At 45.2% G+C, this 23,685-nt stretch overlaps 1 long non-coding RNA gene across 3 annotated transcripts in view; it reads left to right on the forward strand.

Annotated features, from left to right (window-relative positions):
• Nucleotides 1-23,685, forward strand: part of LOC146859369 (uncharacterized) — a 245,347-nt gene that overhangs the window by 64,286 nt on the left and 157,376 nt on the right. For all 3 annotated transcript variants that reach the window (XR_014980097.1, XR_014980099.1, XR_014980098.1), the window contains exon 2: nt 12,174-12,349. This is a non-coding gene — a long non-coding RNA (uncharacterized LOC146859369). The remainder of the gene's footprint in view (nt 1-12,173; nt 12,350-23,685) is intronic.

The following is a 23,685-nucleotide window of genomic DNA, read 5'->3' on the forward strand; positions in this document are numbered from 1 at the left end:
GTTCTCCGGCTGTAGACGGTCTCTGCTGACCTGGTTCTCAGGCTCTAGAGCGGCTCTGCTGAACTGGTTCTCTGGCTCTAGAGCGTCTCTGCTGACCTGGTTCTATGGCTCTACAGCAGCTCTGCTGATCTGGTTCTATGGCTTTACAACGCTCTGCTGATCTGGTTCTATGGCTCTACAGTAGCTCTGATGAACTGGTTCTCTGGCTCTAGAGCAACTATGCTGACCTGGTTTTCTGACTCTACAGCAGCTCTGCTGACCTGGGTCTCAGGCTCTACAACGGCTCTGCTGACCTGGTTCTCTGGTTCTATAATGGCTCTGCTGACCTGGCTCTCTGGCTCTACAGCACCTCTGCTGACCTGGTTCTCTGGCTCTACAGCAGCTCTGCTGACCTGGTTCTCTGGCTCTACGGCAGCTTGCTGATCTGGTCCTCTGGTTCCACAACACCTCTGCTGACCTGATTTGCTGACCTGGTTCACTGGCCCAGTTCTCTGGCCATAGAGGAGCTTTGCCGACCTGGTTCTCTGGCTCTACAGCAGCTTTGCCGACCTGGTTCTCTGGCTCTACAGCAGCTCTGCTGACCTCGTTCTCTGGCTCTACAGCAGCTCTGCTGACCTGGTTCTCTGGCTCTACAGCAGCTCTGCTGACCTGGTTCTCTGGGTCTAGAGCGCCTCTACTGACCTGGTTCTCTAGCTCTAGAGCGGCTCTGCTGACATGGTTCTGCAGCTCTAGACCGGCTCTGCTGAACTGGGTCTCCGGCTCTACAGCGGCTCTGCTGACCTTGTTCTCTGGCTCTACAGCAGCTCTGCTGACCTTGTTCTCTGGCTCTACAGCAGCTCTTCTGACCTGGTTCCCTGGCTGTAGAGCAGCTCTGCTGACCTGGTTCCCTGGCTCTACAACAGCTCTGCTGACATGGGTCTCAGGCTCCACAACGGCTCTGCTGACCTCTTTCTCTGGCTCTACAGCAGGACTGCTGATCTGGTTCTCTGGTTCTACAACGGCTCTGCTGACCTTGTTCTCTGGCTATACAGTAGCTCTGCTGAGCTGGTTTCTGGCTCTACAGTAGCTCTGCTGACCTGGTTCTCTGGCTCTAGAGCAGCTCTGCTGACCTGGTTCTCGGGCTCTAGAGCAGCTTTGCTGACCTGGTTCTCTGGCTCTACAGCAGCTTGCTGACCAGGTTCTCTGGCTCTATAACACCTCTACTGACCTGGTTCGCCCACTTGGTACTCTGGCCCAGTTCTCTGGCCATACAGAAGCTCTGCTGACCTCATTATCTGGCTCTACAGCAGCTCTGCTGACCTGGTTCTCAGGCTCTAGAGCGACTCTGCTGACCTGGTTCTCTGGCTCTACAGCAGCTACACAGAACTGGTTCTCTGGCTCTACAGCATCTCTGCTGACCTGGTTCTCTGGCTCTACAGCAACTCTGCTTACCTGGTTCTCTGTCTCTACAGCATCTCTGATGACCTGATTCTCTGGCTCTATAGCAGCTCTGCTGACCTGGTTCTCTGGCTCTACATTAGCTCTGCTGACCTGGTTCTCTGACTCTAGAGCAGCTCTGCTGACCTGGTTCTCCGGCTCTAGAGCAGCTTTGCTGACTTGGTTCTCTGGCTCTACAGCAGCTTGCTGACCTAGTTTTCTGGCTCTACAGCTGCTCTGCTGACCTGGGTCTCAGGCTCTTCAACGGCTCTGCTGACCTGGTTCTCTTGCTTTACAGCAGTTCTGCTGACCTGGTTCTCCGGCTCTACATCAGCTTTACTGACCAGGTTCTCAGGCTCTAGAGCGGCTCTGCTGACCTTGTTCTCTGGCTCTAGAACGGCTCTGCTGACCTGGTTCTCAGGCTCTACAACAGCTTGCTGACCTGGTTGTCTGGCTCTAGAGCAGCTCTGTTGACATGGTTCTCAGGCTCTACAGCAGCTTGCTGACCTGGTTCTCTAGTTCTAGAGTGGCTCTGCTTGCCTGGTTTTCTGGCTCTAGAGCGTCTCTGCTGAGCTGGTTCTCCGGCTGTAGAGCAGCTCTACTGACCTGGTTCTCTGGCTCTACAGCATCTCTGCTGACCTGGTTCTCTGGCTCTACAGCAGCTCTGCTTACCTGGTTCTCTGGCTCTATATCAGCTCTGCTGACCTGGTTCTCTGGCTCTACATTAGCTCTGCTGACCTGGTTCTCTGACTCTAGAGCAGCTCTGCTGACCTGGTTCTCCGGCTCTAGAGCAGCTTTGCTGACTTGGTTCTCTGGCTCTACAGCAGCTTGCTGACCTGGTTCTCTGGGTCTAGAGCGCCTCTGTTGACCTGGTTCTCTGGCTCTAGAGCATCTCTGCTGACCTGGTTCCCTAGCTCTCTGGCTCTATAAGGGCTCTGCTGACCCAGTTCTCTGGCTCTAGAACGGCTCTGCTGACCTGGTTCTCAGGCTCTACAACAGCTCGCTGACCTGGTTCTCTGGCTCTAGAGCAGCTCTGTTGACATGGTTCTCAGGCTCTACAGCAGCTTGCTGACCTGGTTCTCTAGTTCTAGAGTGGCTCTGCGTGCCTGCCTCTCTGACTCTAGAGCGTCTCTGCTGAGCTGGTTCTCCGGCTGTAGAGCGGCTCTACTGACCTCGTTCTCAGGCTGTAGAGGGGCTCTGCTGACCTGGTTGTCAGGCTCTAGAGCGGCTCTGCTGAACTGTTTCTCTGGCTCTAGAGCGTGTCTGCAGACCTGGTTCTATGGCTCTACAGCAGCTCTGCTGACCTGGTTCTATGGCTTTACAACGCTCTGCTGACCTGGTTCTCTGGCTCTACAGCAGCTTTGCCGACCTGGTTCTCTGGCTCTACAGCAGCTTTGCCGACCTGGTTCTCTGGCTCTACAGCAGCTCTGCTGACCTCGTTCTCTGGCTCTACAGCAGCTCTGCTGACCTGGTTCTCTGGCTCTACAGCAGCTCTGCTGACCTGGTTCTCTGGCTCTACAGCAGCTCTGCTGACCTGGTTTTCTGGCTCTACAGCAGCTCTGCTGACCTGGTTCTCTGGCTCTACAGCAGCTCTGCTGACCTGATTCTCTGGGTCTAGAGCGCCTCTGCTGACCTGGTTCTCTAGCTCTAGAGCGGCTCTGCTGACATGGTTCTCCAGCTCTAGACCGGCTCTGCTGAACCTCCGGCTCTACAGCGGCTCTGCTGACCTGGTTCTCTGGCTCTACAGCAGCTCTGCTGACCTTGTTCTCTGGCTCTACAGCAGCTCTGCTGGCCTGGTTCTCTGGCTCTGGAGCGGCTCTGCTGATCTGATTCTCTGACTCTACAGCAGCTCTGTTGACCTGGTTCTCTGGCTCTACAGCGGCTCTGCTGACCTGGTTCTCTGGCTCTACAACGGCTCTGCTGACCTGGTTCTGGTTCTCTGGCTCTACAGCGGCTCTGCTGACCTGGTTCTCTGGCTCTACAACGGCTCTGCTGACCTGGTTCTCTGGCTCTACATCCGCTCTGCTGGCCTGGTTCTCTGGCTCTAGAGCGACTCTTCTGATCTGGTTCTCTGGCTCTACAGCAGCTCTGCTGACCTTGTTCTCTGGCTCTACAGCAGCTCTGCTGGCCTGGTTCTCTGGCTCTACAGCAGCTCTGCTGACCTGGTTCTCTGGCTCTACAGCGGCTCTGCTGAGCTGGTTCTCTGGCTCTACAACGGCTCTGCTGACCTGGTTCTCTGGCTCTACAACGGCTCTGCTGACCTGGTTCTCAGGCTCTACAACCGCGCGCTAAAACCCGAATACAAATACCAGAGAAGCTGCCGCCATTGTGAAAAAAATATAGGGGCATATCGGCAACAACCGGCGCTAATTATCGCTAAGCGCTAGGATAAGTATCGCCGGCTAGCGTGGAGCTGAGATAGCGTGCTATTAGCAACACTTATCTCAAAAGCGATAAAAATCCTAGCGCTAACTGCCAAACGTGAGATTATCGCTGGAAACCCACCGATAATCCCACAAAGTTTGGCGATAGCTTGCTGATAGGGCCTCACATACTTAGCCATGATATCCACCTTCCATAGGATATCATGGCTAAGTGAGTTTCAAAGCAGGCGTAAGGAAAGTAGCATTAACAGAGGTTATCGCTACTTTTCCTGTCGCTATGCTGCTTTGCGTGAGGCCTGATAATAGGAGATATGTCGCTTAGCGACATTTCTCCCGTTATCCTGGCGAGGAACACCCACTTTGCATCTCATTAGAGATGCAAAGATGGGCGTTAGGAATTCAGGCGCTAAGGCAAGGTTTCACGCGATAGCGTGACCTTGCTGATATAGCGATAACATTATTGCTGCTTTTCGGCCGAAAACGGCCGCAAAAGCGGCGATCATTTTATATCGCCGCCTTGTAGATATGCCCCATAGTGCTTACCGACTGTAATGAAGGAGACAGTGTAACAAGTAAAAGATCCAGTCCTGATGGGCGGTCCCAAATGGAGACAGGGCGGTAACAAGGAGGGACTAAGAAGCCTCATTATCAATCAGAAGCCAGCATTTACCATGGATAATGATGCCAGCCAATGAAAAATATGGGAGTGGCTTCCTCACCACTTCTAAAACATACCCTTATACAGCATGACTCGCAAAGCGACAGCTCATTCCCTGCAACGCTAGGCTCGACCTAAAAACATGCAAGACCTATTGCATTTCTAATGCTTGTTTCTTAAAGCATGAGATACTTGGCAGCATTCGAAACAACACACCTGCACGCAGCTGTCAAAGTGCTTAAAAAAAGTATGGGAACTGTAATCTAGAATACAATGTGCACAAAGTTAGAGAGTGCCGAGGTGGGGTTGGACGCAGCTAAAAAGAACATCATTTCGATAACTATGTTGCAGGCCTTTCACCTACAGGTAATGCAAAATATAACCACCTTAGATGAACAAGCATTGGCAAAGCCAACTGGTCTCACTTTTATGATCTATTGGCTAGTAAACTGGGCTGGACTGGGAACCCAAAGCAGTCCTGGCAAATTTTCTCACACGCACCCCCATTCAGTGCATAAAGAGTACAGTGAGCAGGTCTGATCACTACAAAGGAGGTCTGGGGGGCTTCTCAACCCAAGAAATCTTGGGAAAAAATGGTGCATTCTACTGCACATTTTTCATTATGTGTTCAATTGTATTTGCTTTTAAGCATAGTAAGTGATTACCTTAGAGTGCACCAGCCTAAGACAATCTTTGTTGGGACTTTTCAATGATACTATAACCCTCCGACAGTGCCTCTCAGCTCTCCATATCCCCTCTCTGACATGTATTTTATTTGCTTTATAGTACCTCTCATACCAGGGTGGGATGTCGGAGAACTTTACATCGCACTTACTTACAGAGACAGAATCACACATGTGTAAATTAGTGTATAGAAAATATTTTATAAGGCAAAGGGGACTACAAGGTACAGGATTCACATGCCATCCATACTGGTAGGCACTTTTTAAGAGTGCCTGGTCAGGAGAAGCACAAACTCAGGATTCAGAACTGTCAGGCCAGGTCCTCTCTTGACCGGAAACAAGTATCCCAGGACCGTTTTCAGGGTATCACCCCTTATCAGCCAGGACAGCCTGAATCCAGTGGCATGGCGAGCACAGGACCCACTTCTGGGCATCCTTGTCCATCTAAACGATAGATTTAGGCCCAGATCTCTATACTGGGGGTGAATGTTTCACATTGTTCAGCATTATGTCCATCATTTGTTCTTTTTACATTTGCTGCTTTAAGTGGGATGGTTATGCCCAGAAGTGGGTCTCATGCTCGCCATGCCAACCAAGTCAAGCAATCCTGACTGATGAGAGGTGGCAACGCAAAACCTGCCCTAAGATGCTTGTTTCTGGTGAGGGGAGGACCAGGCCTGGCAGTTCGGGCGGGACTGTTCCCATGGGAAGAAAGCAAGCTCATGACTGATTTGCATAGGGCTCTGTCCAAACTGGAATGGCGTGGTGAGCAAAAAAACGATGGATTTAGGCCGATATCTTTGTACTAGGGGTGAATATTTGACATTGTTCAGCATTCCGTTCATCACTTGTTCTTTTTGCATGTGTCGCTCTTAGTGGGATGGGTATGCCCAGACGTGGGTCCTGTGCTTGCCTTGCCACCGTAGTCCAGCTATCCTGGCTGATGAAGAGTGATACCTTTCAACCTGTCCTAGGATGCTTGTATTCGGTCTTAGGAGTACCTGGCCTGGGAGTTCAGGCTGAACTGTTCCCAAGTGGAGCAGGGTCAAGACTGATTTGCATATCGCTGGGTCTAAACTGGAATGGTGTGGGGAGCATAAAACAATGGATTTAAGCCCAGATCTTTGTACTGGGATGAGTGTTTGACATTGTTCAGCATTCCGTCCATTATTGTTCTTTTTGTGAAGGCCTAATAGTAGCATTTAATTTACAGTCCCAGGGCACCAGCAGTGCACTTTACTAGGGGTTTATGAGTAAATTGCATATTCCAATTGTGGATAAGCCAATGTTACCACATTTTAGGGAAAGAACACAAGCACTTTAGCACTGGTTAGCAGTGGTAAAGTGTGGCAAATTCCAAGGTCAGCAAAAACGTAGTCAGCAAAGACAGAAGGTCTGAAGGCAAAAAGTTAGAAGAAACTACGCCAAGGCTGCCAGGTCTAACACCTCCATCCTAGTTCACTGTCATAATATATTCCGTGATGACTCGTACTGATTTGACCTGTTGGGGGTATCGATAGCTGTGATTGACATACTGCTTTTCCTGAAATATCCCCTCCCCCTAGCACATCGGAAGATGGAGCCCCGAATGTTTCTATGAATGAGGGGGTCCTATAGATGGCAATAGTTTGACCTCTTGTTCCACAGTCTTGTCTGGTTTTTCTTCTATCAGTCAGATGGGGGAAATCTTGTCCCAGCCCAAACAAGGTAACCTTACTTTACTCTCTTGGAACATAGCGGGCTATAGCAATAAAAAAAGACAGTCAGGTTTGAGAAGATGAATGACGGAATGCCTGCATTATTTGCCTACAGGAAAACTGGGAACCAAATCCAATTTTATAAACGTTTCTTCTGTACCCAGGCAGTTCCTTCGAATTCCGGTAGAGCAGAGGGGGCCTTATTAACTCTCATTGCTAATACTATTGCTTTTGATATGGTAGTTTTCCAGAACAGCTCTGTCTACTTTCACATTGTCATAGCTAGAGGACGCGAGAGTTCTGACCTACTGATACTAAATTTCTACAACAACAATTTTGTAAATCCAATGGAAGTGTCTACTGACATGGGTCGTATCATGGAAGACTTGCTTTCCTAACACCAAAACCACTTTTCATTATATGGCTTGGTGATTTTAATACTCATATATGTAAATACTCTGAGTCGAACATATGTGGGACAACTGATCAGAGGGGAAACACACTTGTCCATTTCAATCACCAAATTTAAGGTGATGCCTTTAACAATTTGATGATAGCATGGGATTTAAATATTGTTAATGTTAATTCCCCGTTTTTACAGGGGTTAAAGGGGCCCACTTCAGATCTTCATATAGACGAGGCTACTTGGCTGACCCATTTTCAGAAGATATTTTGCAAAGAGACGAGGAGACCCTGGAGTTTCCTATGGAAGGCTCCCCGGCAGTGGAGTTCTCTTTGGACGAGATAAATCTAGTATTATCCCAATCCACTGCATTGAAGGATGCAGGCCCAGACAGCGTCCCGGTGGATGTTTTACTGACCAGTAGGGAGTTGTGGGCTCCAGTCTTGACTATAGCTTTTAATGCTTTAGAGAAAAATGGCCCTCTCCCGTCCTGGAGTCAGACTGTAATAATTCCAATCTATGAGAAGGGAAATGGAGCTGACCCAGTTAATTACTGCCCAAATTCCCTTCTAGATAGTACAGCCAAATTAATGGGCAGACTATTATTAAATAGACTGGAGAACTAGGCAAGGGAAAATAATATACTTGCGGAGGCCCAATATGGCTTTAGGAGGGGGAGGAGTACGACAGATCAATGCCTCAACCTCGCATTGATCACAGCTAAATATGTTACTGCAAAGAAATGCCAAATCTATATGGCGTTTATGGACTTGTCCGCAGCCTTTGACTGTGTATCCCACAGTAAACTGTAGAAAATTATGGATTCAATGGGCGTGGACTCCTCCATAACTCGCTTTATTAGAACCTTATATAGCTGAGCAGAAGCCGTGATCCGATACGGGAAAACTGAGAATGCTCGAAGCCTTTCAGGATTGAAAAGGGGGTGAGCCAGGGCTGCGTTCTTGCCCCCTTTCTTTTTTCCCTATATACGAACAAGTTACCTGAGGTCTTGAGCAAAAACCGCAAGGATGCCCCAGTAGCAGGTCAAATAGGAGTCCCGGTCATGCTTTACGCGGGTGACGCGGTCTTGTTGGCAAGAACCTCAATAGAATTACAGTCTTGCATTAAGTCGTGCTCAATAATACAAAGAGGTTGCTCTACCTATCTGAATTGTATAAACGCTAATAAGTCGTTATATCAAAAAGTCACTCAGGCTAGACCATATATGGAACAAAAGGAGGGCGAACAAATCAGTTATTATGACAACATTTATTTTTGTCTTGTTAATATTCACAAAACAATGGTTCAGTATCAGAATTCGTAATTATTATATAATAAAATATATACATCAATAATAGCCCCAACAAAATGACGCTTTAAATGGACAGCCTGACATACCTCATTCATACAAATCGAGGATTCAAAAAACCCATTCACAGCATAATTCCATACTGCACATTCATCACCAAAACATTCTATCTGCATCAAAGAGATCGTCCCGACCAAGGGTTGATACACGTAATTTAGATCGATTTGAGGGACAGGAAAACAAGAAGACACGCAGACGCGTGTTTCGGTGCTATCCCCCCCTATCTGGAGTGTCACCTTCTTCAGGGCGTAAAACACATATGTTTCAGGGGTTCAAGGGGCCTGTAGAATGATAAAAAGATATCCGAACATATATATGATTTATTTGTTAGAATATAACAAAAGATCTGTTGCAAGTACATAGATGAAGAAGATGGTACTCATTAATCACCTTACAACGCATAAATGGTGTAGCCTGAGGACATCAAGTCGTACTCAACCGATATGGCTGAACTTGGTTTACCTGGTAACTAAACCAAGTCATATGTGATGGCCCTTTGCATGGAAAATAGGAGAAAACCCAAGCGATTTCATATAAACGGCAGAACTTTAGAGAGAGTAGAAAACGTTTCTTAACTGGGCATCCTCTTCGATGACAAATTAAAATGGTCTGCAATGGTCAGTAAAAGAGGGAGTCAGATGTCTAGAAGTATAGCTGGCCTCTGGAAGTTTGCTCTAAATTTGGGGAATAAACCAATCAAAGAAATACTAGAAATTTACTCAGCAAAGACTCTATCTATAGCGACCTATAGGTCGCTATAGATAGAGTCTAGGGTGTAGCACACGTTGACTCTCTCCAAGCCACAGAGCATACTTTTAAAAAAAGATTGTTGGCCATTCCCAGTTCTTTCCCAAACATCATAGCTCATAAGGAATTGGGTGTTTCATTTATTTCTGACACTATAAAATTGGCCCCTCTAATGGCATGGCTATCAATTTGGAAAAAGGAAACTGTATTTCTAAACCAAACAGTGTTAAAGTATGTTCCATCCCTCGATCGAGTCCCTTCGATCTCGTGGCTAGCCTATGTGAAAAATCCTTTAGAGTGCTGGGTTTAGAGTATTTGTGTGACTCACCGTCCCATTGTGCATCCTTTCCTAAAAGCTGTTTAAAGGAACTTTTTATTGCCAAATGTACACAGGATAGATGGCAGCACGAGCAAACCAACATTTCAGTTAAAGCCTATCGAGCGTTACCATATGTGGCAACTGGGCATCTATCCTACCTTTCATTTGTCACTAATGGCAGACATCGTTTTATTTTGGTGAGATTCAGACTCAACTATATTACCTTAGACCATTGCTCCATTAGTATTAAATCTCTTGAAAAAACCCTTTTTGCATTATATAAAGAAACAAGATTAGCAACGGAATGTAAAAAAGCTTCAGTTGCTAGATATATGCAAATTGAGAATGTGATCCCAGCGATGCCTAGATATCTTTTAAAATCAATTGGCTGCTGGGAAAGGGGCTTACTCTTCCGGCTATGGACAGACACAATGAAATATCTGTTGTCATTCCCTACCAGTTTTACTGCCAACCTCGATCTTTTATACTGTCCTTGTAATAACATACATAAGCAATCAATGTTACATTTTTTATTTTTCTGCTCTTATTACTCACTTCTCACTAAAAGATTCCTTACCCCATATTTTAAAGCTCGACATGTAACTGATTATAAGGCAGCCTATGGGATGGTGCTAGCTATAACTGATGATGAACTATGTTTTCAGGTTGGATCCTTTTTGAAAACGGCGGTGCGTACTCGTAACTCTATGCACCCTGGTTCATTCAAATGGTTTTTGTTTTAAATTTCTGACCCGAACGTTTTTATTTGATTGTATTTTTGCTAATTTTAATGTATTCATTTAATGATTCTGATTTACGTTTTTAATAGGATTGTATAATTATGACCTATCTACTAACACTGGAGACCACTTTTATTGTAATGAATTGTGTCTCTTTTAAACTTGTACTTTTATGGATATGCAGTTTTTATCTGAATAAAGTTAATATTGATTGATTGATTGATTACATTAATGTCTGGTTACCCGGCACAGACTTACACGGTAAATCAGTTGGTGCACTGTCCATGTGATGGCTCCTCTAAGCAATCCATCTCGCACTTTCCTTTCTTTTGCCTTTTTTATAAGGCTGATAGAGCTAAATTTATTATTCCTTTATTGAAAAAATGTAGTTTAAATACGCATAAGCAGTCACTGGAAACACTACGAGCACTGGAAAACACTTATGTCTTTTATACAATTGCATCTTATTTATTAGCCGTTTTAAGGATTAGAAAGATGAATGCGCCAATATAATGGATATTATTTTTTTTTTTTAGTTTTATATAGCGCGTACTAGACCCGAGACATGGGGTATCAGAGCGCTTTACATGAGCACCAGTTTCGCTACAAAAGGACACATTCATTTTTGTTAGGCACGGGGAGATTAAGTGATTGCCCCGAATCACAGGATGTTGAGCGTCATTGCCGAGACTCGAACCCGGATCCCCAGCTTCGAGGTCTACCGCTCTAGCCGTAAGGCTACTTTTTAAGATCTTTTCCTATCTTGAGCTTGTATCTGCTTGCATTTTTTAAAAAAATCTGTTTGATTTTAAATATCAGTAGGCAAATTGCACTGAATGACTCATTTCTGCTATACATAAATTAGTTTAATTTGCTTACCAATTGATGCCTTACTGTTTTACATAGATTTTATCAAGAATATCATTGTGCCTTGCTTTTGGATAGACTAATGAATTATTGGAAAATGAATTGTATAGATGTCAGGATGCTTTTATTTGATTATATTTTATGCATGTTTCATATGTATTTTGTATGCATTGTTTAAAATGCTAAATAAAAGAATGATTGATGATTGACTAATACTGCGGTTTCTTATTCTAAATAAAGAAGTGCAAGTTTACTCTGACAATTAAAGAGCTTTCCCAGAGACTTCTCTCAGCATGGTGCTTAACCAAGGACCTTCAAACTGTCCCAAGCTGTCAGTATACAATGCATGGACTAACATGCTTGAATAAATTCTGAGAGTCCCTGAGTCCAATGCAATACTTCTATGCGAGAATCCTGAAATGTGTTCTTTAGTAAAAAAAAAATTCTTTCTTGTACCTCATTGGTGCATATCCTGAGAACTATGTCCTAGTGCATTGTCCTAAGTCCTATAAAAGACACTACTTTCTGCATCCCAGGGCTCAACCCTATTTCCCACTTTTAGAAGGCAAATCTATGCCGGATTTCCTATAGAATTTTACTGAGTTCTTTGTTACTATGAATTGTATGTGTTTGCTGCTAAACTTATTGATGGCATATATCTAATGTATTTTTACTATAATTTCCTTATATAATTTTTCAAACGAAAACCTGTGTCTGTCATTTTTATTAGAATGTCTCAGTACTAATTATTAAACTTGATCTCGAATGTATTATTGACGGGTCTAATCGGGGAGCTCCAAAGTCCACATAGGGACTACACCACTTCTAGTCATAGTCATTGCTGTGCTTTTGGCATGATGATTATTTAAGATAGGTTTGCATACCGACAGATCTGGTAGCAGAGGTGATGGCTCTGATTGGATCAGACCAGTAATTGACGAACTAATTGGCCACAGAACTGAATACTGCACCTTCATGGACCAGATGTCTTTTCCACTTCGATTTAAATTGATCCAGTCACAACCCAATACTTTTCCGGGAGACATGGTGGCTTAAGGAGTTCGACGTGAGTATTAAATGGGATTTGTAGCCATGTGAAAAGTGAAAAAGTTGCGGAGCAGTGTATGTTGGGAATTGCAGTAGTAACATTGTGGTGGATTACAGTGGAAGAATTGTGAGAGCAACTATTATGTGGCTTTAGTTTTTGGATTTGTCAGAACAATTGTTATGGTCCTGATGCTATTCTTTCATTTTTAAGTTGATAAATGTACAGATTTTTATATGTAGAACAGAAGAGAGGTACCTCAAGCTAGAGAAACAATCATTTACGTCCAAGGGCGTGCCTACTCCCACAATGTCTGGACCGTCAAGCTCTGGAACGTACATTTTGTTGCCCAAAAAGACCTCATATGGAGTCTGCCCACCCAGAGATCTTTTATTTTATGTTATGCTGATTTGTAAATCGTGTGGCTAATCAAAGACTTTCCAGCACTGAGTGAGGCATAACCTGTGATGGTGAATCAATACTCGGAAGAATGGCTAGCGAGGATATAGCGAGGTCTTAAGCATTTTCCTGAAACAGATCTCATTCGATTTGTTTCTCAGGTGGGCCAGCATAGAATTCCAAAGTTTTAGGGTCCAGTATGATAAGGACCTGCCGCCTCATCTGGTCCTTTGAATTCGAGGCACCTTTAACAGTTGCGCTTTAGAAACCTTTAGAGTCTTTGAAGGGGTATAAGGTGCCAGAAGGTCCATAATCAGAGAAGGGCCTCTTCGATGTATTCCTCAATGTGCCAGGCAGAGTGTCTTGAAGTCAATTCTTTCTTTTACTGGGAGTCAATGCAATGTGGCCAATGCACTTTTTAATGAAGGGTTTTGACGTGTAGTACTTATATAGAATCCACGCGTTTAGACGACATATACTGTAGTATTGGAGTCAGACTGATTCTGGACACCCCTACCGGATATGTCAGCCTGTATACCAGCTATCTCACAGTGCCACTAGAAACTCCTCTTACCACGGAGAGAATAGTTCTTGGCAACCATTGAACATGACAACCCTGACCCCTCAGAATTGTGCAAACAAAGTACTTCTTTTCGCTCATTCACTCGTGCTCACTTTGTCTCAGAGGGATACACAGAATAAACGGTGGGGACGTTTTTCAATAAGCATTTATTGAACCAGCGTCATTCTAGTGTAAAATAGGTGTGCTGAAACAACCATTAGACAGTAACAGATATAAATGATAATAAGCACCAACAGAGTAAAAGGATGGTAGATTTCTACCATCGTGCTAAAACAATGAATACAGGCAAGTATATACAATACATGACACAAAGATACATACTCCTACGATGTGTCCCTAACTAGATGTACCTAGCATGTATGTGGGTGTAAAGCCAAGAATCCCTCTAGGATAAAGTCAACCCCATTACCTGAAGTGAGAGACTGTGGGACCCCGTCTTGGTCTCGAGATGGACACCCCGCAAGAGATGTCAGACCACTGCGAGCTGGAGTGTCTGCATGCAGGAGCCTCAGCATCTTGCATCAGTGTGTCGGCATGGAAGTCCTTTTCTCCTATGACTACCTTAGCAAGAGATGGTGTATATATACTCTAAGTGATACCCCCTGGGGATATACCTCGCTGTGTCATGTCGGACTGGGATGACGAAAGGAATGACCCTTATACATAGTTATTATAGTTATTATACAGGAGATGGGTAAGACGGCAATCAAGTCAAAACAGCTTTATTCGATTTTTAAAAGAAAAACCATAAAAGCATACATATAAAATAGTTCATTATTTACAAGAAGCAGTACAAATTAATAACAGTTAAAAACATATCCTAATTCATGGAGATCCTAAATCTTATAATGGTTTTAAGAAATGTTGAAATAGAGAAAATGAGGAATTCGTCATCCAGCAATTGCAGTTTAACCAAAGCCACTCTACATTGCCTCAGCCCTAGTTTTTTTAAAACGGGTCGGAGCAACCTTTTCCTAGGTTCTGAGTAATATTTGCAAAAAAGGATACAATGCAGAGAAGATTGAACGGAAACCTCGTCACAGGGACAGGGAATAAGTTCCTTAGACCAACAATTCATCACAGGAAAAGTCACTAATCTAAAAAAGGCATCAACCCTAAATCGGGTTAAAAGCATTCGAGAATAGCAGCTAGGGACAAGATTCAAGTATGGCTGTATGCCTTGCTTCTGAATAAGTAAATGGTTAGCCATAACGGAGCTCTTACATTTCTCCAGCAACCAGCGTTTCTCTGACAGAAAGACCAGGCATAATTTCTTAAGTTTTTTTCTTGACAGTTCTGCCATGGTGTCTGGGGATTCAAAGAATTCCGGATGGCCCATCTCAACAAAGAAATTTTTTAGATATTTGAACCAGGAGATTTTTGGAGACCCATCTAAGCCAAGACAGTCCTTGATTATATCCCTGTTCAAGCCCGTCTCGGTGCCCGACCAAACTTTGTGCCACAACAGAATGGGCTCTAGGTTAATGAGGTCAGATATATACGGTACGCCCAGCTCTTGATGACAAACGTAAGAGCAAGTGGACCCAGGTACTGCCAGTAAAAAACGAAGAAAAACATTTTGACAGATCTGGATGGTCGAGGCGTTTCCTATACCCCAAATTCCTGCACCATACAGTGCGGTGGATACACATTTGGCTCTATAAATGTCCAACAGCACTGATACAGGACGACCCCCTACCGTGTTAGAGAAATGTTTGACGGCTCCTATAGCTCGTGAGAAGGCTAATTTTCTTGATTCCCTTGCTGCTAGCCAAGTGCCCTTTTTATCAAAATTAATACCCAGATAGGAGAAAGTGTTGACAATCGCAAGTTTTGTGTCGGATAAAAAAGAATTGCAGCGAAGGTTCTTCTTTTTTGTGCAGCACATAGTAAAAGTTTTGCTGATGTTGATCTTTAAACCCCTATTGCCCATGTACTCTGAGAATTTGCTAATCGATCTTTGTAGGCCGATTTGAGTCCGGGCCATAATTACAGCATCGTCTGCATATAAAAGAATGGGGATGTGGGAGTTGCCGATTTTTGGATAGTCCTGCTTATCTTCCAGGAGGTGAGATGCGACTGAGTTAATATATAGGTTAAACAAAAAAGGAGCTAAAATGCAGCCTTGTCTCACGCCCTTTCCTATAAGGAATTTGGAAGAGCACTCCCCCTTATCTCCGAAACGAACCCTAGCACCCGCATCTCGATATAATTCTCTGATAAAAATTAGAAGGTTTGGGTCCACACCCATGTCCTGCATGGTTAGCCAGAGTTTGTTGTGGTTGATGCAGTCAAAAGCCGAGCTTAAGTCCACAAATGTGAGGAATATATTTTCGTTTTTTGCCTCAACATATTTGGCTACTAGCAGAGCTAGATTCAATCCTTGCTCAATAGTTCCCAAACCTTCCCTAAAACCATATTGGAACTGGGAGAGAATACCTTTTTCGTCGGCCCATGTTTGCAGTTTATTAAGTATAACTCTCCCCGCGATCTTCATGAGAGAATCAAGTAAGGAGATCGGTCTATAACACTTCGGTGTGTTACGATCTCCTTTCTTAAAAATGGGGACCACGATGGCTTCCTGCCAAGTCCGTGGGAAACCCACTTTAGTAAAGCTGTTAAGAACATTGGTTAAAAGAGGAGCCCATAATTTATTGTTTGCCTTATATATATATCCACGGGTATTCCGTCCGGGCCCGGAGCCTTTCCCGCTGGGCTCTTATCAATGGCTATCAGAACTTCATCGATAGAAAAGGCAACGTTAATTGGAAAGTGCAGTCTATCCTGTAATCTTAAATTTTTCCCCCCTTCTGTAACTACTGTGGGGTCTTCTTGATAGAGTTCCCGAAAGTAAGTCACCCAGGTCTCTTCAGTGATTGCTATTTCAATAGAGTCTGTTTCATTATTAGTAAAAAAAGGAGCGTTCACTGCTTTCCAAAAGGCAGTATTGTTTTTAGATTGACAGGCTTCTCGGAGGGTGAACCACGCATCCTGTTTAATTTGTTTCTTCCTTTTTTTAACTGCCTTTTGATAAGCGGATCTGGCCGATCTGACATCCACCATTACTCTGGGGTCTCTCTTTAGTTGGGTCAATAAGTAGGCGTGAGTCCTACTACACTCTCTGTCGAACCACCTCTTGGTTTTGTTAGCCCCATGATGAAGAGGTTTTGTAAGTAGATTCCCAATTTCCGCAGAGATACTAAGGAAAGCATCGGTCACTTTTAAAGGATCGGCGCTCTCAATTAGACAAGTATTGAATTCATCTACCCTGGAGTGGATTAAAGTACCAAGAAAGGCCGCTGGTTCTACTTTGTCCCATTTTAAGGTATAACCATTCCTCCTGGCAAGCCGCAATCTATGGTTGTATAGATTCTGAACCGTAGAATCAGTGTTGCTTTTAGCCTTCGGAATGGCCAGGGACAAACTGAGGGGTAGATGATCACTCATTGCTACCTCGCGTAATTCAAACGAGCAAATATAGTCAGAATAGCGTTTAGATATAAGCAGGAAGTCAATGGTGGAGTTACATCCTCTGCCTATAAAAGTGGGGCTGAATGGGACTGAAGGAGAACAAAGTTCGTTAGCAAAACCCAAATCTAAGGAGAAGAGTATGTCGTTTAGATTTTTTCCTAAAGGGGTGTGGGAAAAATGTGCAGAAGGAACGCCCTCCCTTTCCCCCAGGTCACATATGTTTTGATCACTGAGTGGACATAACGTGTGATTAAAATCGCCAGTCCAAATAACACAGGTATCAGAGGAATCCTTGGCGTCCAAGTTTTTTAAGGATTCAATTAGTTCCTTGAGTGTTGAGGCCCACAGATCTTTCGGTATGTTGTTATAAAAATTTATCAGATCTATATGTAACTTTCCCCCAAGCGTGATGTGCAGAATTTGGTAAAAAGCAGAGGCTGGAGCAAAGGAGATTTTTATGTCTTTTACACAGTTGGAGACATAAGTGCATAGACCCCCTTTGTTTCTCCCTCTAGTGGTGGGTATTGCAGGAGTGTGATAAGTTCGGTAGCCCATCATATGAATGGGATCAACCGTCCAACATTCCTGGAGGCAAATGAACGAAAACGTTTTCAAAAAAGTGATACAATTTGTGTCTCCTAGTCTGGAGGACAGACCTGCAATATTCCAAGACAAAAGGGTGAGGTCAGAGCATGTGTCAGCCTCTTGCAAGGAAGGAGGAATAGAAATTTCACAGGAAACAACATTGACAACCGGACCACTGTTTGGACTTAAGGGATAATTCGGAGTCTCTACCGTCATAAAGTTGCTAAAAGTAGTATCAGGATTAACCAGAGGGGGGACTATCAATTGTGCTGTCTGTGGATCAAATGGTTTTAACTCATCCTTATTTACAGCCGTCCCTACAAGTTCTGAGGCTGGGGTGTCATTAGGGGGCAGTCAATCAACCGCATCTAGGCAACTGTACCTATTTGCGCATGAAAAAGACTCCAACCAGTCCTGGTCGGTTATAGCCATCCCGCCTCTTTCAAAGCTGCCGTTAGCTTTACCTCGCCCAACCTGAACCCACCAGTTGTTATTAGCTTGGGGAGGATAGAAATAAGCAAGTGGGAAAGGGGTAATGCTGGTAAAATGTAAGGAGGATTGTGTCTGTTGGATGTGTTTAACCACATGAGGGTTGCTAAAATTGATCACAATACAGTCCCCTGTTGTATCTTTATTTCTTCTGCCCACCCAACTAACTCTCCGCACAAACAGAATCTTTGCGTGGGTGCCAGGAGGGAGTGATCGGTTGTTGTTGAGCCAATGCATTGTTTTGTTCTTTAGCTCGTGATATGACTCAGTAACATTAGCTCCAATACAAGGTACACCCGTCAAAACAATAACATATGGATCGGATTCTGGTGGAAGATCTAGAATGGGTAGGTTATGTACGTTTTCATTGGGCAAAACCCTACTGCTAACTTTCGCATTATTATTATGTACCGTGTTGTTAGTAACTATTATATTAGCATCTGGGGATTTCTGCTGAGGTATTTCTGCTATAAGTTGATCTTTAGTGGCACTAATGCTGGTAGATTTTACAGTGCAAGCAATAACCTCACCGGTTCTCCGGGATGTATCTAATGGCAGAGCCAAATGAGGAATAGTCAGGAGAGGAGAGGTTTTCTCCATAGAGTTACTTGCAATATTAGCTGGTGCGAGGGATTTATTATGCTCTCTATGTAAATCTATCTTCATTAGTTGATTAATTTCAAGATTTGTTAGAGCAATTTGTTCTATTTTTTTAAGGCGCTCTTCTATCTTGATGAGCCTGTCTAAAAACGGTCGGGTAGAGTTATCAAAAATTTCCCTTATTTTTGAGAAGAAACTCTCATCTATTTGCGTGGATTTGTTTGGGGTTACTTCGTATAGATTTATTCCCCTTTTTACCACGCGGGGCAGCCTTTTGTTTTGGTTTGGCCCCTAGGGTTGAAGCAGGAAGGGGGGAGGTGACATCAGAGATGGCATGTGATTGAGCTCGAGTCGAAACACCGTCAGATTGAACATTCACAGCATCAGACAAGATGTCAGATCTGTTGGTATTTCTAGCAGTATTAGCCCTTATCCTTTCCAAGCTAGAGTCCATAGTTAAGTCAATACTACCCCCCTCGCTAATCGTACCATTATTTGTGCCAGAAATAGTATTATAAGGCGCAGGTGAAACAACTGTGGCAATAGTCCCCAAAGAAGAACGTTTGGCAGTAAGCGAGTCCAACGAGAGACGACGCTCTGTTAAATCAATTTCACGTTCTAAAATGTTGGCTGCCCTAACAATGAAATTGTCCAAAGTTCCAGCCAGAGTAGTATTGGTAGCGGTGCCCTTAGCCCTAGGCATTCTTTCTGCAAGTTCTGATATATATATCTCTCTCACTAAGAAGGCCGAGTTGCAGGGGGGGTGGCCCAGCCCAGTGTCTCCAGTCTCGAACGGCCTCAAACGGCCCGCTCTTTGCCCGGTCTTAGCCCCGTGCTAAGACCCGCGCGCGTCCCGCTAGCGCGTGAGGGCAAAATTATGTTTATGAAGAGAAAGGAAACGGTGTTGGGGGAGGAGTCGGGAAGAGGACCAGGTGCGGATGATCAGCTTCCCGCACAGCACCCTGGTCCTCGCAGTCCCGGTTACGCCGGTCGCTCACCGTAAAACAAGCAACCAGCAACGTCCCCTCACCACAGCAGAGCACAGCACAGCACAGGGGGGCCAACAGCGTAGAGCGTAGAGTCAGGGCATCAACAGGGCGTCCACAATGACCCAGGCAGTGAACAGCGAAGTCCCGGTCCCTCGAGCGGCGCCCGCGCAGCGGGGGCCGCGAGGCGTGATGGAAGATCAAAAGGCTGGGGTAAGAATCCAGGCAGTCCTGGCAGTGACGAGCAGCACAAACCAGTTTCTCCAGCGAAGCCCGTAATGCAAGGGCTGCACCGCCTGATGAAGGTGTTGGGGGAGGAGTCGGGAAGAGGACCAGGTGCGGATGATCAGCTTCCCGCACAGCACCCTGGTCCTCGCAGTCCCGGTTACGCCGGTCGCTCACCGTAAAACAAGCAACCAGCAACGTCCCCTCACCACAGCAGAGCACAGCACAGCACAGGGGGGCCAACAGCGTAGAGCGTAGAGTCAGGGCATCAACAGGGCGTCCACAATGACCCAGGCAGTGAACAGCGAAGTCCCGGTCCCTCGAGCGGCGCCCGCGCAGCGGGGGCCGCGAGGCGTGATGGAAGATCAAAAGGCTGGGGTAAGAATCCAGGCAGTCCTGGCAGTGACGAGCAGCACAAACCAGTTTCTCCAGCGAAGCCCGTAATGCAAGGGCTGCACCGCCTGATGAAGGTGTTGGGGGAGGAGTCGGGAAGAGGACCAGGTGCGGATGATCAGCTTCCCGCACAGCACCCTGGTCCTCGCAGTCCCGGTTACGCCGGTCGCTCACCGTAAAACAAGCAACCAGCAACGTCCCCTCACCACAGCAGAGCACAGCACAGCACAGGGGGGCCAACAGCGTAGAGCGTAGAGTCAGGGCATCAACAGGGCGTCCACAATGACCCAGGCAGTGAACAGCGAAGTCCCGGTCCCTCGAGCGGCGCCCGCGCAGCGGGGGCCGCGAGGCGTGATGGAAGATCAAAAGGCTGGGGTAAGAATCCAGGCAGTCCTGGCAGTGACGAGCAGCACAAACCAGTTTCTCCAGCGAAGCAATCATTTTTTGTAGGGTGCTGATCATCCCAAAACAGGAAGCTGCACGTTTTCTTTGCCTGGGCTTCTATAGTTAAGGCACTGTCAAGCCACATTCCTAGACTCTTTATGGGTCAATGGGGGTTGGGGTGGTCCTAAAGTACCTGGCTAGTCTCTATTCATTTGAGGGTTTGGTTTGTTTCCGAGCACCATCACCTCCGTTTTATCTCCATGTAATTTAAGTGAATAGTTCATCATGCAACTTTCTATAGGTAACGGGGCCAGATGTTGTTCGACTAGGCCGGTCTCTGGGGAGAGTGAGATGACAAGTTGTATATCGTCTGCGTAAGACAGGATCAACACTCCACATTCCTTGACAATGTCTGCTAAGGGGCTTAGAAAAATGTTGTTGAACAGTGTTGGTCTCAACGAGGAGACCTGTGTGAGCCCACATTTTAATGCAAAAACATCAGAGTAACAAGGGCGCTCAGATATTTGAAAGGACCTATCTCTCAGAAATGAAGAGAGGCAGTTCAATGCAGCAATTTTTATCCCAGAGTCCTTCATCCTGTCAACCAGCATTGCATGATTGACCGTGACGAAGGCGGTGCTTAGGTCAAGAAGTATGATTGCAGCTGAGCCTCCTTTGTTGAGCAGCAGTTTCGATTCCTCCGTGATCATTAACAGTGCTGTCTCCTTGCTGTGCTGAGTCCCGAAAGCAGTTTCAGTTGGCTTAAGGAGTGAATTGTCATCCGCGTATCTTCCCCGTGGCTGGGGACAGGGAGACAGGTCTATAGTTTGCCTGGACGATGGGACCAGATTAGACTTCTTTAGCAGAGGCTTGACTACTACGTGCTTCCACCCTTGGGGAACTATTACAGTAGAAATACATATGTTGAGGGGCTCCAACACTGGGGAAGGATTGCTTGGGCTCATTGAACAAGAATATGGGCTGGGGCAGGATCCATTGAGGAGCCAGATTTGACTTTATCACCTAAGTCAGGGAGTGACTCCATTGTGAGGGTGGGAAGTTTAAGAGACAAGTACTCCTCTTCTGTACAGCCTGAATGCAGGGTGGGATCGACAAATAGCCTCTTGTCTGTTGCAGGTTGCTATAGACTTTGTCTTGAAAATAAACTGCAAGGGCAACGAGTTTTCAGCTTTCAGAGTGCTGAGCGAGTTGACAATGCAAAAAAAGCTCCCCATTACCCCATACAGGTCGTGGATCCAACTTCACCATGTGTCTAATTGTTGGACCTGGCCCTTTTTGCAGGGCTAGCCCCAAACATTTTGCCTTCTTCCTCCTATCTTTTGGACTCAGTGCACTTTACCACTGCTAATCAGTGTTAAAGTGCATGTGCTCTCACCTCTAAAGCATGGTATGATTGATTTACACCTGTTTGGCACATTTAATTTAGTTGTAAATCCCTTCTAAAGTGGTATCCCATATACCGAGGGCCTGTAAATTAAATGCTAATACTGGGCCTGCAGCGCCGATTACACCACCCTCAGAAATAGCCTTTCAAACCTGTCTCAGACCTGCCACTGCAGTGCCTGCATGCACAACTTACTGCCATTCTTACTTGGCATTTAAAACTACTTGCCAAGCCTTAAACTCCCATTTTATTGCACATAGGTCACTCCCTTAGGTAGGGCCTAGCTAGCCCTATGGGCAGGGTACTGAATAAGTAAATGGTAGGACATGTGCCCTTATAGTGTGTCAGGTCCTGGTAGTGACAAACAGCCTATTTTGTTTCTCACTATTGTGAGACCTACTCCTCTCATAGGCTAGCATTAGGAATTACCTTTTATATGTTTAAGTGGTAATTCCTGATTTGAAAGGAGTAGCATTACCATGTTTAGTATATTTAGAATGGTAGTGAGAAATCATGCTTACTGGTGTAGGTGGATTTTTTCTTACTATTTTAGAAATGCCTCTTTTAGAAAGTGAGCATTTCTCTGTGCCTATAACTATGTGCTTTGCAGTCTGACTCCAATCCATGTCTGGGCATGGTTGACAGCTACACTTTGTGCATACTTTCCAGACAACCACAACACAGGAAGGGCTGGGTGTGACATCAAAGACATTATGCATCCTTCTGCATACTGATCGTCTTCCTGGGCCTGGAGAGAGGGAGGAGGCGCACACTTACATTTTTACAGGCTGTGTCCTGCCCTCACACAAAGGGCTGGTGTATCCCCTGCTGAACGTCTGGAGCCAGAGCTGAGTTGAAGGGGGTGTTGTGCACTTGATCCAGTGCAAAAAGCCGGGGAAAGAGGGAGAGCACAACCGTCCTCCCTACGTCGCAGACCCGCCGTCACACTACCTCATTCTCACACGCATTCATTGGTGGGGCCCATAACACCAACACTCATACGTCTCTCTCTTTCACGAGTCTGCACACAGGAGGGATGATATAATTCTTACGCTGGACGTGTGGGTGGAACACCTTATAACCTATAGGGAGAGAAAAGTTATTTTAACAAATATACATTAGCAATCGTCGCCTATAGATGCCTAATCCTAAACATCAAGGCACTCCACCCACTTGGTCGACGGACCAATTAGTTGGATTGGTTGATGGTGATTTAGAACCAGCTAAAACACATTTAAGATTCAGAATCCTTATTTCCCTTAATGAAACACCACAAACTCATATTTTCTTGTTAATCAATATTTGTTTATCTATATTTTCATAATGATTTATATTTTTATTTGTTTCGTCAAAAGTTTAGAATTTCGAGATCAATTTAAGTAAATCACAGAACATCATATTTACCTAATCTGGCTATCTGGGGTCCTCTAATTCATTGGCTCTGCATAACCAAATTTGTCGTAAATTGTCTGAATAAAGCAGGCCAAATGTTCAAAGTCCTCTGCTCAGCACGTTACAGTCCCAAATTTTATCAAAGGACCAGAAATCATGCAAGCATCTATCATAGCCCATGGATTTAGAAAAAGTTTGCAGTCATCAAGTGGTCGGGCAGCATCTGAACCATCAGGAAAAGGCGTTGTGTCGCTCTCTATTCTACTACCCTTTCAGGTTAAGAAGATACATTTTTAGGCCTAGAACAGTGGTGATTGGCTGGTTGGGATTGTTCGATTCTTATTCCCAGCGCCTCAGTTCAGTCCGAGTTGTGAGGTCACTAGTCCACATTAGTATCGGCTTGTTCCGGTCTGTTGTATTCTGGATTGTTCCCTTATCTTGGCAG

This window comes from Triturus cristatus, chromosome 3_2 (genome assembly GCF_964204655.1).
Source record: "Triturus cristatus chromosome 3_2, aTriCri1.1, whole genome shotgun sequence".
In the NCBI taxonomy this organism is placed as follows: Eukaryota; Metazoa; Chordata; class Amphibia; order Caudata; family Salamandridae; genus Triturus; species Triturus cristatus.